At 43.9% G+C, this 19,362-nt stretch overlaps 1 protein-coding gene across 1 annotated transcript in view; it reads right to left on the bottom strand.

Annotated features, from left to right (window-relative positions):
- Positions 1–19,362, bottom strand: part of PRSS12 (serine protease 12) — a 286,964-nt gene that overhangs the window by 58,287 nt on the left and 209,315 nt on the right. The window lies entirely within an intron of this gene.

The raw sequence follows: 19,362 nt of genomic DNA, 5'->3' as shown, positions 1-19,362 counted from the left end.
AACCTAGCCTTAGGCCATGACCACCAGAGCAGAACCCTGTAAACATTCTCTTACCTGCCAGAATCTCTGTTACGTTTTCTGATTAGAAGGTAATGTCATGCGTGTGTCATGCCACAACAGTGCAGTCGTGCCAAAGTTATTTATCGAAAGACGAGGGATACCGGCAGTTAGGTTTGCAAGGTTCTGGTAAGGTGACCTCGAGCTAACAACATGTGGCATGCAAATAATTTTGCTCATCTCTACTGAAGAGTCAATAACAATTCTTAGTATTATTGATTGGAAATCATATTAGGGGATCTGGTTTGTGTGTCATATTAAATAATTGTATCGTCTTATGAAATAATGCTGGATCATCTTTCCTTATAATTCTGCATTGTGACCATGCAATACGTAGGCAAGGTAGGTCTACTTTGGCTCATAGAGTGGGGTCATGAGCAAGGTACCCTTCTTCCAACGGCATACAGGCAGTGGTGATCCATTAAAAAAATAGCCATTTAATACAAATATACTCAAATCATGTATCACTTCCCTTCCCCTGCTTCATGTGACAAAAAATACAAGGTGCATGAGGAGATAAGGAACATAGATTTTTTGTTGTTACTGAAAGAGGGGATTTCTTCTGTGTTCCATTCTAGAGTACAATGGAACAATATGTTAAGAATAAAAAATAGGAAAAAAGCTAAATCTTTGCATCTAAACGACATCAACACTGAGCTTAGAAACATTTATCATGCTGCTGATGAATATTAATTGGGAGTGCATTTCCTTTTAATTACAACACATGAAATAATGAACAGCGGACACGTTTGAGTCTTATGCTTGGTTATTCTCTAGAAGCACTTTCCAGGTAATTACCTCCTCCAGAGCCAATGGCAGAAAAGCACTCAATTTATCACTTGTGTCTTAAAAGACACCTGCGCATTGGCCAACATCAGTATTACCATTAGTAAATTCTAGCTGAAAATATGGCAATATTATCTTTATAAATGCTACCTACATTACCGTTCAAAAGTTTAGGGTCAACCAGACAATTTTGTGTTTTCCATGAAAACTCATACTTTTATTAATAAAATGAGTTCCTAAATTAATTTAAAATCTAGTCCAGACATTGACAAGGTTCAAAAAAAAGATTTTTATTTGAAATAAAAAATCCCGTTTAATTATTGAATGTACATTGGGCTTATTTATTCTTTTGCTAGAGGTATTATTTTTACTGATCATTCTATTTGGTGCTCTAGAGCTAGAGCTTGCAGCTGTACCTGATGGCCGCTTATTGTTATAATTAATTTTGTTAGGTAATTTAGAGTTATACTTATTCAGTGTGGTGTGGTATTGCGATCGATTGTTGGTACTGGTGGTGGGGATAGCTCTTTCCCTTTCTGGAGTAGTTTCTAAGTCTTCCTCCATTATGGAGAGTTGGGAGTACTTGTTTGCTATTGGGATTTGGATACATTCCCCAATGTTGGTTTCTGTAAGTAAGGAGTTTTCTCCGTTTTAAAACACCCTCCATATAATTCGCATTTTTTGACACGTTCTTTCTATTTTTATAGTAAACACACCCAAGAAGTAGCAATATTTATCACTACTCAAACAACTAGTCCACCAACAATTCGCATAATCGTGCTACACATACTAATCTTCAATATATGCAATAGATGTGTGCACTCATCAGTGTTTTTTTTTCTTATTTGAATGTCAAGTTCTGCCCACTTTACACATTTGATCTCCAAAACACAGTCTAATGTAACCACTGCCTTTAAATCCAGGTGATGGACTATCTGTCTGATCCCCTCTGCATGTTACCTAAACAGGCGAGGAAAGGGTTAATGGTCTAGTGCTAAATAAGGTGGAGCCCCACAGGGAACTGCAGCCCTTACGAAGAAGGATCGCATCCTTCAAAACGCGTTGGTTAGCATTGTCCCTCTCACGCGCCCGTCCATCTAGCTGTCCATCTAGCTGTGTGATGTCACATTCCTTTCACGCCCTTTCTACACTCCGCCACTGCTTCGGCGTCGCTTCCGGCCGGGGCACGCCTGAGGCTGGTGGTTCAGCCTAGCTCTCTGTGACCAGCGAGGAGGAATCCAACAGGACAGAGCGCTCCTGCACTAACCTCTAGCCCCATAGCCCTGCAGCGTGGGATTGAACAGAAACCAGCCATCGGGAGTCTGATCGAGAGGTAACCCTAAGGCATAATTTCGGACAAATCTAGTAAGTGTATATATGCAAACTATCCCTCTAATCAAGGTGTAACGAAAGAATAAATTACAAGTGATGCCTCTATACTGATCCCTGACTATCAAAGCAGCATAATTCTCTTTTCCCTAGTGCAGGTATACAAATCTCCCTGTGTCCGTCCTGTACCTATCAACGTACTTTACCAGCGCAGGTGACAATTTCTATATACACCTATGAAGATATTAGAAAAACAGCCTTCAGAGCAGAAATCATTTCCCACATGATTTATTCCTCTCAATTTAACAAGAGAGAGGACGCCATATTGGCTCAGGAAACTCCCATATAACCGTAGTATACAAAAGAACCAAAAAGGAGTACAACGAATCCTGAATATAAAAACCAAATAATTTATTCAATACAAATAAATAATACAGAGTAACAAAATACTTGTTAAATAACGACAAAGTGAAATAGCTGACTTCACAAGTACAATACCCAGGGACAACATCAATTGAGGTGAATGGGGGGACACAAAAAAGAAACAATCCTTATTGTCACATCTCCTAGCATAGTCACTAGTGAGAGATATCAGGGTACTGAAAATTTTTTTATAGTAAAGGTAGTATCCAAAATTTAAAGTACTACTAATTAATTTAGAAAGGCAATCCAGTATCCATACCAATCTCAGCGGTATTCAACTGCTAGTTAATGTATCGTGCTTAGAGATAAAAACAAGTCACTAGGAATGTCTATAAGTGTCCTGACTCCTTACCCATAATCTCCACTGGTGTCACCGGGGTAGCGCAGTCCCAACGCGTTTCGCGTGGGCCCCCCGAGGAAGGTGAGAGATGGGCGGGATGGATACTCACCATATCCCCACCTCAAGGGTGTAGTTGGCAGAGTTAAATGTCCAGCAACTGTGTTTTTTTCTCTGTTGTTTGTTTGGAGGAAGGAATTCTCCAGACGCAAGCTCCAGTGGGACTTGAAGTGTGTTGCATTCCAGAGGGCTTGGGCCATTCTGGGAAGGACTTTCTGTATGGACTTTTTATTTTCATTTGTACCAGAAAGGTTGTTTTTGTGTTATTGCTTTGCTTTGTAATTTATGAAGCAAGAAACCACCCAGAGACTTTAATATCAAGTGTTCCTGTGTCTACCTCGGGGAGCAGCTGAGAGAGCCAACATGCTACACCACCTAAAGAGTTGCATTTCTCCTACACGTCATCTACCTGTGCTTTTGTGGATTGTGTCCAGAGCCCATCTGTGACATCTATGTTGGTGCCTGCCCTTACTGTATCTGCTACTCTTGCCAGGCAGATACTTGCTCTTGTTGCAAGATGAGGCAACAACTCTGATTCTGTGTCCTCGTGTACTTGTAATTCTATCCATAGTGGGATATCAGAAGTAAACTTATCAGTGTTTGCTTCCTTCTTTGTGGCCTGGGTGGGGATGCAGGCTATTTAAGCTCCTGAAGGCCTGCTGTCCACTGCAATTTTAAATCAACTTGCTCCAAGAGAATTTCTCAATATCCTACATTGACTCATTATAGACATTCCTGATTTTGAACAAGGTTCATTTTTTAATTTCTCTCCTGCCTTTTGATTTTGACCCTGTACTGATCTCCTGGTTCTGACCCAGCTATCAGATCATTCTTTTTGCCATCTCACACCACCAAATAGCAGCAAGCATAGGGGTCCCTGTTAAGTCCAGATCCCTGTATAAGGTTTAAAATAGGGTAGTCTTTCTCATTCAAGAAGCCCCTGCTTTTATATAGCGATCGATCCATTTTTTATATTAGAGTCAGAAAACATGCACAGACCACTAGACTCTATCCTCGAAGGCCCGAAATTAGGCAGACAATCTTACATATATAGTCTCACCTATATGTTGCAACCTCCACATCATATACTTAGTGTAAAAACTCAATTGGTAAGCTATATAGTACATGAATAAACACAAACCATTCACCTGGAGTTTTTATACCAATATCAGTGAGTATCACCAATATAACAGACGTCTAAGGTCTAAGGTCTAAGGACCTGATCAACATAAAGGTCCAGGTTTTCCTTCATACTGTTTATTCCTGCCACTATTGGTCTACCCTTTAACGGGTTGACTCCTTTAAGGATCTTCGGCAGGCAGTAGAAGGTAGCCATGACAGGATGGGTAGGAGTTAGAAAATCTCTCTCATTAATATCAAGCACTCCAGACTCAAACCCTTCATTGATCATAACTTTTAGACTTCTCATGATCTGCTTTGTTGGGTTATGTGGCAATATTTCATACCCCTCCTGATCTTTCAGCAGTGAGACACAGAGGGACCTATATTGTGGTGTGTCCATAACAACGACATTGCCCCCCTTATCAGAGGGCTTGATTGTTATGTTGCGGTCCCTTTCAAGATTGTTTAGACTCACCATCTCTTCCCTTGACAGATTGCGATACTTATCGTTGATGCTCGATATTAAAGAGAGAGATTTTCTAACTCCTACCAATCCTGTCATGGCTACCTTCTACTGCCTGCCGAAGATCCATAAAGGAGTCAACCCATTAAAGGGTAGATCAATAGTGGCAGAAATAAACAGTATGATGCAAAACCTGGGCCTTTATGTTGATCAGGTTCTTAGACCTTTTGTTGTGGCTCTGAACCGGTATGTGCGTGACACAACTGACCTTCTCAGGAGTCTGGATGGCATCTGTATAGAAACTGATATGATTTTAGAGAATATAGACATGGAGGCTCTATACTCATCAATCCCTCATGAGGTGGGTCTAATGGCTGTGGACGAATATCTGCAAGCAAGAGGTTGCCAATATAAGAGACATAATGATTTCACAATTGAAAGCTTTGAAATTTTGCTTGACCAACAATGCCTTCCTGTTTGACAGCAAGAACTTACCCAAGCTCAGGGGCACCGCAATGGGGAGCCCTTGTGCCCTACATATGCTAACTTGCTCCTGGGCTGGTGGGAGGAGAATGTCGTGTTCAGTGACAAGTCTAATGGCTCAGGAGATAGGGTAGCACTCTGGCTAAGTTATATGGGTGACATTTTTGTTGTCTGGAGGGGCACTGAAATGGAATGAAGTGGAGGGCCTTAATGTGAATGATCTGGGACTACATTTCACATTTGAGGTCAACAAATCCAAATTGTGTTCCTTGACGTCTTTGTCCAAAAAGGTGAGAATGGTGAGATTATCACAAAGAATCATCGAAAACCTACTGCTACCAATTCCCTTCTGAGGTGGAAAAGTAGTCACCTTAAACCCCTCAAAAGAGGCATTCCAAAAGGACAATATTTAAGAATCTGACGCAACTGTTCAGATTTGACAAATTTTAACCCCTTAGTGACAGAACCAATTTGGTACTTAATAACCGAGCCAATTTTTACAATTCTGACCACTGTCACTTTATGAGGTTATAACTCTGGAACACTTTAACGGATCCTGCTGATTCTGAGATTATTTTTTCATGACATATTGTGCTTCATGTTACTGGTAACATTTCTTCAATATTACTTGCGATTATTTATGAAAAAAGTGGAAATATGGCGAAAATTTTTAAAATTTTGCAATTTTCAAATTTTGAATTTTTATGCCCTTAAATCAGAGAGATACGTCAAATAAAATAGTTAATAAATAACATTTCCCACATGTCTACTTTACATCAGCACAATTTTGGAAAAAAAAATTTTTTGTTAGGAAGTTATAAGGGTTAAAAGTTGACCAGCGATTTCTCATTTTTACAACAAAATTTACAAAACCATTTTTTTAGGGACCATCTCACATTGAAAGTCACTTTGAGGGGTGTACATGACAGAAAATACCCAAACTTGACACCATTCTAAAAACTACACCCCTCAAGGTGCTCAAAACCACATTCAAGAAGTTTATTTACCCTTGACGTGCTTCACAGCAACTGAAACAATGTGGAAGGAAAAAATGAACATTTAACTTTTTTTTGCAAACATTTTACTTCAGAACCAACTTTTTTTATTTTTACAAGTGTAAAAAGAGAAAATGAACCACAAAATTTGTTGGGCAATTTCTCCTGAATATGCTGATACCCCATATGTGGGGGTAAACCACTGTTTGGACGCACGGCAGGGCTTGGAAGAGAAGGAGCGCCATTTGACTTTTTTAATGCAGAATTGGCTGGAATTAAGATCGGACGCCATGTCGCGTTTGGAGTGCCCTGATGTGCGTAAACAGTAGAAACCCCCCACAAGTGACACCATTTTGGAAACTAGACCCTTTAAGGAACTTATCCAGATGTGTGGTGAGCACATTGAACCCCCAAGTGCTTAACAGAAGTTTATAGCGTAGAGCCGTGAAAATAAAAAAATCACATTTTTTACACAAAAATTATCTTTTCGCCAACAAATTCATATTTTCAAAAGGGTAACAGGAGAAATTAGACCTCAAAAGTTATTGTGCAATTTGTCCTGAGTACGCCAATACCCCATATGTGGGGGTAAACCACAGTTTGGGCGCACAGCAGAGCTTGGAAGAGAAGGAGTTCCGTTTGACTTTTTCAATGCAGAATTGGCTGGAATTGAGATCGGACGCAATGTCGCATTTGGAGAGCCCCTGATGTGCCTAAAAAGTGGAAACCCCCCACAAGTGACCCCCATTTTGGAAACTAGACCCTTTAATGAACTTGTCTAGATGAGTGGTGAGCACTTTAAACCCCCAGGTGCTTCACAGAAGTTTATAACGTAGAGCCTTGAAAATAAAAAATCACATTTTTTCTACAAAAATGATCTTTTCGCCCCCAAATCTTTATTTTCACAAGGTAACAGGAGAAATTAGACCAAAAAAGTTGTTGTGCAATTTGTCCTGACTATGCCGATACCCCATTTGGGGGGGGTAAACCACAGTTTGGGCGCATGGTAGAGCTTTGAATAGGAGGAGTTCCGTTTGACTTTTTCAATGCAGAATTGGCTGGCATTGAGATCAGACGCAATGTCGCGTTTGGAGAGCCCCTGATGTGCCTAAACAGTGGAAACCTTCCACAAGTGACCCCATTTTGGAAACTAGACCCCCCCAAGGAACTTATCTAGATGTGTGGTGAGCCCTTTGAACCCCCAAGTGCTTCACAGAAATTTATAACGTAGAGTTGTGAAAATAAAAAATCCTTTTTTTTCCTCATAAATGATTTTTTAGCTCGCAATTTTTTATTTTCTCAAGGGTAACAGGAGAAATTGAACCCCAAAATTTGTTGTCCAGTTTGTCCTGAGTACGCAGATACCCCATATGTGGGGGGAACCACTGATTGGGCATAAATTGGGCTCAGAAGGGAAGTAGTGACGTTTTAAAATGCAGACTTTGATGGAATGGTCTGCGGGCGTCATGTTGCATTTGCAGAGCTCCTGATGTACCTAAACAGTAGAAACCCTGCACAAGTGACCCCATTTTGGAAACTAGACCCCCCAAGGAACTTATGCAGATGTGTGGTGAGCATTTTGAACGCCCAAGTGCTTCACAGAACTTTATAATGCAGAGCCATGAAAATAAAAAATCCTTTTTTTTTTCTCACAAATGATTTTTAGCTCGCAGTTTGTTATTTTCTCAAGGGTAACAGGAGAAATTGGACCCCAAAATTTGTTGTCCAATTTGTTCTGAGTACGCTGATACCCCATATGTGGGGGGGATCACTGTTTGGGCACACATCAGGGTCAGAAGGGAAGTAGTGATTTTTTTTTTAAAATACAGACTTTGATGGAATGGTCTGCGGGTGTCATGTTGCCTTTTCAGAGCCCCTGATGTACCTAAACAGTAGTAAACCCCCACAAGTGACCCTATTTTGGAAACTAGACCCCCCAAGGAACTTATCTAGATATGTGGTGAGCATTTTGAACGCCCAAGTGCATCACAGAAGTTTGACGCAGAGCCATGAAAATAAAAAATCATTTTTTTCCCCAAATAAATGATTTTTTTGCCCCCAATTTTTTTTTATTTTCGCAAGGGTAACAGGAGAAACTGGACACCAAAAGTTGTTGTCCAAACAGTCCTGAGTATGCTGATTCCCCATATGTGGGGGTAAACCACTGGGTGCACGGCAGAGCTCAGAAGGGAGGGAGCACCAATTGACTTTTTGAACGCAAAATTGGTTGTCACGTTTGGAGACCCCCTGATGTACCTAAACAGTGGAAACCAATTCTAAATCCAAGAGTAACCCCAACACACCCCTAATGCTAATCCCAACCCAATCCATAACCCTAATCAAAACCGTAACCCCAAAACACCCCAAACCCTAATCCCAACCCTAAACATAACCCTAATCACAACCCTAATGCCAAAACACCCCTAACCCTAATAACACACCCCTAATCATAATGTCAACCCTAACCTCAAACCTAACACCAACCCTAACCTTTACCCTAATCCCAAACCTAACCCTAATCCCAAACTTAACCCTAATGCCAACCTGAACACTAATACCAACCCTAACCCTGATCCAAACCCTAATCCCAACCCTAATTCTAATCCCAACTCTAACCCTAACTTTAGCCCCAACCCTAACCCTAAATTTAGCCCCAACCCCAACCCTAACTTTAGCCACAACCCTAACCATAACTTTAGCTCCAACCCTAGCCATAACCCTAACGTTAGCACCAACCCTAACCATAACTTTAGTCCCAACCCTAACCCTAACTTTAGCACCAACCCTAACCCTAGTCCTAACTTTAGCCCCAACCCTAACCCCAACTTTAGCCCCAACCCTAACTTTAGCCCCAACCCTACCCTAACCCTAACTTTAGCCCCAACCCTAACCCTAACTTTAGCACCAACCCTAACCCTAGCCCTAACCCTAACGTTAGCCACAACCCTAATCCTAACTTTAGCCCCAACCCTAACCCTAGCCCTAACCCTAGCTCTAACCCTAGCCCTAACCCTAGCCCTAACCTTAATTGGAAAATAGAAACACATACACTTTTTTATTTTATCATTTTTTCCTAACTAAGGGGGTGATAAGGGGGGGTATATTTACTATTTTTTTATTTTGATCACTGTGATAGCATCTCACAGTGACCAAAATGAAACAAGAGGAAAAATCTTCCTCTGCTGGCCGACACATCACGGGCGAGTGCACTGCGCATGCGCCAGCCATTTTCTTCCCGGAGGAAGAAGCCGGCGGCCAGGAGGGGACGAGGAGGACCCAGGGACACCGGTAAGTATGATAGGGTCCCTGAATCCCCCTATTTCTCTGTCCTCTGATGTGCGATCACATCAGAGGACAGAGAATGACATGCCATTTTTGTTCTTTCTTTTTCTTTTTCTGATCACAAAACAGGGTCGACCCCAAAGAACTTCCGGGTGGCACCCATCGGGAGCCACGAGGAGCATCGAGGGAGATGGGTGAGTATCGGGGGGCTATCAGGGACCCCATTTCTCTGTCCTCTGATGTGCGATCACATCGGAGAACAGAGAAATAAAATAGGAAATCGCGATTTTTTTTTTTTGTGGCCGCCGGTAAACTGTTATTTACCGGCGATCGCAACCCGGGGGTCGTAAATACCAACCCAAATCATGTTCTCTGGGGTCTCGGCTACCCCCGGCAACCGAGACCCCAGAGAAATTCTGACTCTGGGGGGCGCTATACACTTTTTCCACAGCGCCGTTAATTAACAGCGCTGTGGTTTAAGTACCCTTAACTGTCGTTAACAGTCGTTAAGGGGTTAAGCAAGAAGCAGATCTGAGATAGAGGTTTCGGGAGAGAGGGTACCCTGACAAAGTTCTGAATGAGGCCTATAAATCATCCCTCACAAAAGACCAGAAAGACTTACTTACTCCCACACCACCTAGAATGGAGGAAAACATCTCACGTTTTATAACGGGCTATTCAAACGGGGCAGGAGAAATTAGATGCATCCTCCAGCGCCACTGGCAGATACTCCTCATGAACACAGAAGTCAAGGATGCAATTGGCCCCTCACCCCAGATTACATTTCGAAGGGTTACATTTCTAAAAGACAGATTAGTCCACAGCCATTTCCAGAGCCCAAAGAATCAGTCCTGATTAGGCCTGCAACCCACAGGATGTTATAGATGTGGCAGATGCAAAGCATGCGGCTCTATTAAACCTGCCAAAACATTTGAGAGAAACAACACAGGAAGGACAAACTCTATCAGACCATTCATTAACTGTCAGACTAGGGGAGTAGTGTACAAAGCAACCTGTGAATGCGGTGTGGAATATGTAGGGAAAACGAAAAGGGAATTTTGCAGAAGAATAAGGGAGCACACGCGTGACATTGCTAATAAAAGGGACACGTCTATACCCAATCATGTCAACAGATGCCATCAGGGGAATTCAAAGATCACCTTTATAGGGATTGATAAGATCAACCCCCCAACAAGAGGAGGCAATTGTGATTAGATGATCCTCCAAAAAGAGTGTAAATGGATCTTCTGGCTACAAACTATACATTCAAAGGGTCTTAATGACCAAAATTCTTTCTCTCCTTTTCTGTAGTCTAGGGTAATGTGGCTTCGCAACCCTAACAATGTGGTGCTGTAAAGCCCTGTCTTTACTGGAACAGAGCTTCACATGCCTGACCTGCGCTCCATTCATTGTCTATCGGACTGCTTAAGAAAGCAAAAGCACAACCTGCTCATGAGCTATAAAAGCTGAATAGTGGTGATTAAAAAATAACAACATGGACTCTTTTGTCTGAATTTCTCAGCTTAGTCCCCAGTCTGCACCGATTGTTAATACTCCAAACATAGCAGAACTACTGCATAGTAGCCACTAAGCCATGCCATGGAGCGGTGGCCAATTCTAACAACATGAGTAATTATGACACCTAGACCAAGTTACCTAGTGTTACATAGGTTTACCTATAAAATAGCTGACATTGAATTCCTACCTCTTGGTACAGTTAAATATAAACTCACGGTCATGAATATTGTTTACTAGGCAGTTGAAAAGGACCTGTCACGTGCTCAAAAATATTGCATTAAGTACCTTCTAAAGATCCCTCAGTGCTCCTGATTCTGAGGTTTGTTTTTCTTTTGCACTGCATTACTCCTTTGCAGTGATATTCACATTTGGTGCTTTTAGAGCACAGTATGAGAAATCTCTGCTTTGCAGACAAACTGGGCGTTTCTTCACATTCTTCTCTGGATGAGTACACTTTCACTCCTACCTCCCAGAAGCTGCCAATCACAGCTCAGTAGCATCTCAGACTGCTGGTCTGCTAGATCAGCTGCCACTTTGTGATTGACAGGATCTGGAAGGGAGTGGTGAAAGCGCGCACACGTCCAAAGAAGACGGAAGTAAATTCCACTTTTAATGCAAAGGTTTATTTAACTTTTTTTAGGAAATGACAGGTCCTCTTTAAAGGGGTTGATTGAAAAATTGTCTACTTTCTTCCTATGTTTTTCCTTGGCTGTCTCTGGTATTGCATCTAACACCCAATTATTTAGAAGAATGACAAACATTTCCAGTGACAATTTTTCAATAACAGTGCAACCAGGCGCTATATCTGAGTCTGATGTTATGGGTGCACAGATATTCCCATATGCCTCCTGAGGAACTGTATCATGGTAGGGAAACGCGTCGAGAAAAGATCTGAATGCAGATAAGTTTGCCAGTATTTACTGGCGGTATTATCTTATTATCTTTTTGACCTATTTTAGGGGACACGGTGCAATAGCGTCTATTATGTATGGACACAGATTCAACCCTATGCTAAAGGACATGTTGCAATATTTAATCTTATGCTAAACTTTATGTTGAAGGGCATGTTGCAATAATGAAGGTTTTTGAGTGCTCGATAGGGTATGATGTGGATATACAGCAAAATTATCTTATATTGAAGCAGGTATTTGACATACAAACATCCTTGGAGCACTTACTCTGTATGGATGCAGGTTTAACCTTATGTCTAAGGGCGTGTTACAACGTATAGTATCTTAAGTGTGCTTGGAAAGCCATGCCAAGATTATACTGTAAAAATAGGGTTGTGAATAGTGTTGAGCGATACCGTCCGATACTTGAAAGTATCGGTATCGGAAAGTATCGGCCGATACCGGCAAAGTATCGGATCCAATCCGATACCGATACCAATACAAGTCAATGGGACTCAGGTATCGGACGGTATTCCTGATGGTTCCCAGGGTCTGAAGGAGAGGAAACTCTCCTTCAGGCCCTGGGAACCATATTAATGTGTAAAAGAAAGAATTAAAATAAAAAATATTGCTATACTCACCTGTCCGACGCAGCCGGGACCTCAGCGAGGGAACCGGCAGCGTTGTTTGTTTAAAATTCGCGCTTTTACTTGGTTACGTGAGGTCCCGGCTTGTGATTGGTCAGGGCGGCCATGTTGCCGGGACGCGGACCAATCACAGCAAGCCGTGACGAAATTACGTCACGGCTTGCTGTGATTGGTCCGCGTCCCGGCAACATGGCCGCCATTAACCAATCACAAGCCGTGACGTCACGGGAGGCTGGACATGCGCGTATTTTGAAAAGCGCGCGTGTCCAGCCTCCAGTGACGTCCCGGCTTATGATTGGTCACGGCGCCATGTTGCCGGGACGCGGACCAATCACAGCAAGCCGTGACGAAATTACGTCACGGCTTGCTGTGATTGGTCCGCGTCCCGGCAACATGGCCGCCATTAACCAATCACAAGCCGTGACGTCACGGGAGGCTGGACACGCGCGCTTTTCAAAATACGCGCATGTCCAGCCTCCCGTGACGTCCCGGCTTGTGATTGGTTAATGGCGGCCATGTTGCCGGGACGTCACTGGAGGCTGGACACGCGCGCTTTTCAAAATACGCGCATGTCCAGCCTCCCGTGACGTCCCGGCTTGTGATTGGTTAATGGCGGCCATGTTGCCGGGACGTCACTGGAGGCTGGACACGCGCGCTTTTCAAAATACGCGCATGTCCAGCCTCCCGTGACGTCACGGCTTGTGATTGGTTAATGGCGGCCATGTTGCCGGGACGTCACTGGAGGCTGGACACGCGCGCTTTTCAAAATACGCGCATGTCCAGCCTCCCGTGACGTCACGGCTTGTGATTGGTTAATGGCGGTCATGTTGCCGGGACGCGGACCAATCACAGCAAGCCGTGACGTAATTTCGTCACGGCTTGCTGTGATTGGTCCGCGTCCCGGCAACATGGCCGCCCTGACCAATCACAAGCCGGGACTTCACGTAACCAAGTAAAAGCGCGAAATTTAAACAAACAACGCTGCCGGTTCCCTCGCTGAGATCCCGGCTGCGTCGGACAGGTGAGTATAGCGATATTTTTTATTTTAATTCTCTTTTTTACACATTATTACATTAATGTTGTTGCGATACCCGATACCCGATACCACAAAAGTATCGGATCTCGGTATCGGAAATTCCGATACAGCAAGTATCGGCCGATACCCGATACTTGCAGTATCGGAATGCTCAACACTAGTTGTGAATATATAGGCATTTGCTTTTGAAAATTAAAAAGAAAAAAATTATCTCTTTATGATGACATTTTGCTGTTAGGACTCAGGATTGAAAACCCTATTGGGATAATCAGGTCCTCTGAGTATCTGCACTGTGTCCATTTGTTTAATCTAGTGATAATCCAGGAATTCCCTACGTATTACAGTGAACGGTGGCCAGTGGCTTAAGGCAGTTAACTTATATACTGAATGGTGATATCATGTAGCTCTCTGCTACCAGGGATATCAGGGATAGCCGCCGAGGAGCGGGGGCACCACATTGCGTCCAAGAGGGTGCCAACCTCCGCTGGCAGGTAGGGATCACTCTAGGGACATATCAGGGTTATTTTAGCTGTTCCACCTTCCTGGAGTTACAGATTATAATGATATTATGTACTAGACAGAGTTTGTGTGGTGGCAGTTTTGTTTAGAATTCCTTTGTTGGTTACAAACTGATTTAACGTTGTAAGATTTTTTGTACGGTTTGTGTTTTGTAGGGGTATAATCCACATGCGCTACTTGTAATTAGGGAATTCTAGGGATAGGAAGGAGAGCCGCCGACGAGCGGGGGCGCCATATTGCATTCAAGAGGGTGCCAACCTCCGCTGGTAGGTAGAGTCAAGTTAGGGGTGGAGAGGGTGGAATATGTTATGACCCCAGTGGACAGGGTCTCAGAGGAACGTGTAAGTCTGCGAGATTCAAAAATCCAGCTCATAGGGCTGTGGTAACTGGGTTGACCAAATAGCTACTCCTAACGCCAACACTAGAAGTAGCCGGGGATCATGCCTACGGTGATCGCTAGATGACTCGCGCCAGCCGGAGAATCTAACTACCCCTAGGAGAAGAAAACAAAGACCTCTCTTGCCTCCAGAGAAAGGGACCCCAAAGCAAGATACTAGCCCCCCACAAATAATAACGGTGAGGTAAGAGGAAATGACAAACACAGAAATGAACCAGGTTCAGCAAAGAGAGGCCAGCTTACTAATAGCAGAATATAGCAAGATAACTTATCTGGTCAACAAAAACCCTATAAAAATCCACGCTGGAGATTCAAGAACCCCCGAACCGTCTAACGGTCCGGGGGGAGAACACCAGCCCCCTAGAGCTTCCAGCAAAGGTCAGGATACAGATTGGAACAAGCTGGACAAAAATACCAAACAAAACAAAAGCAAAAAGCAAGGAAGCAGACTTAGCTTGAAATACAGGAACCCGGATCATAGGACAAGAGCACAACAGATTAGCTCTGATTTCAACGATGCCAGGCATTGAACTGAAGGTCCAGGGAGCTTATATAGCAACGCCCCTGAACTAACGGCCCAGGTGAGGATATAGGAAAAGACAGAAGCTCCAGAGTCAAATCACTAATGACCACTAGAGGGCGCAAAAAGCAAAATCACAACAGTACCCCCCCCTTAGTGAGGGGTCACCGAACCCTCACCACGACCACCAGGGCGATCAGGACGAGCGGCGTGAAAGGCACAAACTAAATCGGCCGCATGAACATCAGAGGCGACCACCCAGGAATTATCTTCCTGACCATAGCCCTTCCACTTGACCAGGTACTGAAGCCTCCGCCTGGAGAGACGAGAATCCAAGATCTTCTCCACCACGTACTCCAACTCGCCCTCAACCAACACCGGAGCAGGAGGCTCAGCAGAAGGAACCACAGGCACAACGTACCGCCGCAACAAGGACCTATGAAACACGTTGTGGATAGCAAACGACACAGGAAGATCCAGGCGAAAGGATACAGGATTAAGGATTTCCAATATCTTGTAAGGACCAATAAAACGAGGTTTAAATTTGGGAGAGGAAACCTTCATAGGAACAAAGCGGGAAGAAAGCCACACCAAATCCCCAACACGTAGTCGGGGACCCACACCGCGGCGGCGGTTGGCAAAGCGCTGAGCCCTCTCCTGTGACAACTTCAAGTTGTCCACCACAAGATTCCAGATCCGCTGCAACCTATCCACCACAGAATCCACCCCAGGGCAGTCAGAAGGTTCCACATGACCCGAAGAAAAACGAGGGTGGAAACCAGAGTTGCAGAAAAACGGCGAAACCAAGGTGGCGGAACTAGCCCGATTATTAAGGGCAAACTCAGCCAACGGCAAGAAGGTCACCCAATCGTCCTGATCAGCAGAGACAAAACACCTCAAATAAGCCTCCAAAGTCTGATTAGTTCGCTCCGTCTGTCCATTAGTCTGAGGATGGAAAGCAGACGAAAACGACAAGTCAATGCCCATCCTACTACAAAAGGATTGCCAGAATCTGGAAACGAACTGGGATCCTCTGTCTGACACAATATTCTCAGGGATGCCGTGCAAACGAACCACGTTCTGGAAAAACACAGGAACCAGATCGGAAGAGGAAGGCAGCTTAGGCAAAGGAACCAAATGGACCATCTTGGAGAAGCGATCACATATCACCCAGATAACAGACATGCCTTGAGACACCGGAAGATCAGAAATGAAATCCATGGAGATATGTGTCCAAGGTCTCTTAGGGACAGGCAAGGGCAAGAGCAACCCGCTGGCACGAGAACAGCAAGGCTTAGCTCGAGCACAAGTCCCACAGGACTGTACAAATGACCGCACATCCCTAGACAAGGAAGGCCACCAAAAGGATCTGGCCACCAGATCTCTGGTGCCAAAAATTCCTGGGTGACCTGCCAACACCGAGGAATGAACCTCGGAAATGACTCTGCTGGTCCACTTATCAGGCACAAACAGTCTGTCAGGTGGACAAGAATCAGGCCTATCAGCCTGAAATCTTTGCAACACACGTCGCAGATCTGGAGAAATAGCTGACAAGATAATACCATCCTTAAGAATACCAACAGGTTCAGCGACTCCAGGAGCATCAGGCACAAAGCTCCTGGAAAGAGCATCGGCCTTCACATTTTTTGAACCTGGTAAATACGAGACAACAAAGTCAAAATGGGACAAAAACAATGACCAGCGGGCCTGTCTAGGATTCAGGCGTTTAGCAGACTCGAGATACATCAGATTTTTGTGATCAGTCAAGACCACCACACGATGCTTAGCACCCTCGAGCCAATGACGCCACTCCTCAAATGCCCATTTCATGGCCAACAACTCCCGATTGCCCACATCATAATTTCGCTCCGCAGGCGAAAACTTCCTAGAGAAAAAGGCGCAAGGTCTCATAACAGAGCAACCAGGCCCTCTCTGCGACAAAACGGCCCCTGCTCCAATCTCTGAAGCATCCACCTCAACTTGAAAGGGAAGCGAGACATCAGGCTGGCACAAAACAGGCGCCGAAGTAAACCGACGTTTCAACTCCTGGAAAGCCTCCACGGCAGCAGGAGCCCAATTAACCACATCGGAGCCCTTCTTGGTCATATCCGTCAAAGGTTTCACAATGCTAGAAAAGTTAGCGATAAAACGACGGTAGAAGTTAGCGAAACCCAAGAACTTCTGAAGACTCTTAACTGACGAGGGCTGAGTCCAATCAAGAATAGCTCGGACCTTGACTGGGTCCATCTCCACAGCAGAAGGGGAAAAAATGAACCCCAAAAAGGGAACCTTCTGTACACCAAAAAGACACTTTGAGCCCTTGACAAACAAAGAATTTTCACGCAAAATTTTAAAGACCATCCTGACCTGCTCCACATGCGAGTCCCAATTATCAGAAAAAACCAGAATATCATCCAGATAAACGATCAAAAATTTATCCAGATAGTTCCGGAAAATGTCATGCATAAAGGACTGAAAAACTGAAGGGGCATTAGAGAGCCCAAAAGGCATCACCAAGTACTCAAAATGACCTTCGGGCGTATTGAATGCGGTTTTCCATTCATCCCCTTGCTTAATGCGCACAAGGTTGTACGCACCACGAAGGTCTATCTTGGTAAACCACTTGGCACCTTTAATCCGGGCAAACAAGTCAGACAACAGCGGCAAAGGATACTGAAATTTGACAGTGATCTTATTTAAAAGCCGATAGTCAATACAAGGCCTCAAAGATCCGTCCTTTTTAGCCACAAAAAAGAATCCCGCACCAAGAGGGGAAGAAGACGGACGGATGTGTCCTTTCTCCAGAGACTCCTTGATATATGAACGCATAGCGGTATGTTCAGGTATCGACAGATTAAACAGTCTTCCCTTAGGAAATTTACTGCCTGGAATCAAATCTATTGCACAGTCACATTCCCTATGAGGAGGCAATGCACTGGACCTGGACTCGCTAAAGACATCCTGATAATCAGACAAATACTCAGGAACTTCCGAAGGCGTAGAAGAAGCAATAGACACAGGCAGGGAATCCTCATGAATACCACGACAGCCCCAACTAGACACTGACATAGCCTTCCAGTCAAGGACTGGATTATGGGTCTGTAACCATGGCAGCCCCAAAACAACCAAATCATGCATTTTATGTAGAACGAGAAAACGTATCACCTCGCGGTGTTCAGGAGTCATGCACATGGTAACCTGTGTCCAATACTGCGGTTTATTTTCTGCTAATGGCGTAGCATCAATACCCCTAAGAGGGATAGGATTTTCTAATGGTTCAAGAATAAAACCACAGCGCTTAGCAAATGAGAGATCCATAAGACTCAGGGCAGCACCTGAATCTACAAACGCCATGACAGGATAAGATGACAGTGAGCAAATCAAAGTTACAGACAGAATAAACTTAGGATGCAAATTACCAACGGTGACAGGACTAACAACCTTAGATATACGTTTAGAGCATGCTGAGATAACATGTGTAGAATCACCACAGTAGTAGCACAAGCCATTCCGGCGTCTATGAATTTTCCTCTCATTTCTAGTCAGGATTCTATCACATTGCATCAAATCAGGTGTCCGTTCAGACAACACCATGAGGGAATTTGCGGTTTTTCTATCACATTGCATCACATCAGGTGTCTGTTCAGACAACAACATGAGGGAATTTGCGGTTTTGCGCTCCCGCAACCGCCGGTCAATTTGAATAGCCAGGGACATGGTATCATTCAGACCTGTGGGAATGGGAAAACCCACCATAACATTCTTAATGGCCTCAGAAAGGCCATTTCTAAAATTAGCGGCCAGTGCACACTCGTTCCAATGTGTCAGCACGGACCATTTCCGAAATTTTTGGCAATACACCTCAGCCTCGTCCTGGCCCTGAGACATAGCCAGCAAGGCTTTCTCTGCCTGAATCTCAAGATTGGGTTCCTCATAAAGTAAACCGAGCGCCAGAAAAAACGCATCAATATCAGCCAATGCCGGATCTCCTGGCGCCAACGAAAAAGCCCAATCTTGAGGGTCACCCCGTAAGAATGAAATAACAATTTTTACTTGTTGAGCAGAGTCTCCAGACGAACAAGGTTTCAGGGACAAAAACAATTTACAATTATTCCTGAAATTCCTAAACTTAAATCGGTCTCCTGAAAACAGTTCAGGAATCGGAATCTTGGGTTCAGACCTAGGATTTCTGGTAACATAATCTTGTATACCCTGCACACGAGCGGCAAGCTGGTCCACACTTGTAATCAAGGTCTGGACATTCATGTCTGCAGCAAGCTTAAGCCACTCTGAGGTAAAGGGGAAAAGAAAAAAAAAAATGAGAGAGGGAAAAAAAAACTCAAAATTTTCTTTCTTATAATCCCACTTCTGCAATGCATTAAACATTTAATACTGGCCTAGCATACTGTTATGACCCCAGTGGACAGGGTCTCAGAGGAACGTGTAAGTCTGCGAGATTCAAAAATCCAGCTCATAGGGCTGTGGTAACTGGGTTGAC

Source organism: Ranitomeya variabilis, chromosome 1, assembly GCF_051348905.1.
Source record: "Ranitomeya variabilis isolate aRanVar5 chromosome 1, aRanVar5.hap1, whole genome shotgun sequence".
Taxonomy (NCBI): Eukaryota; Metazoa; Chordata; class Amphibia; order Anura; family Dendrobatidae; genus Ranitomeya; species Ranitomeya variabilis.
Note: the sequence above shows the minus strand (reverse complement) of the source record. Positions and strands in the feature narration are given on the sequence as shown.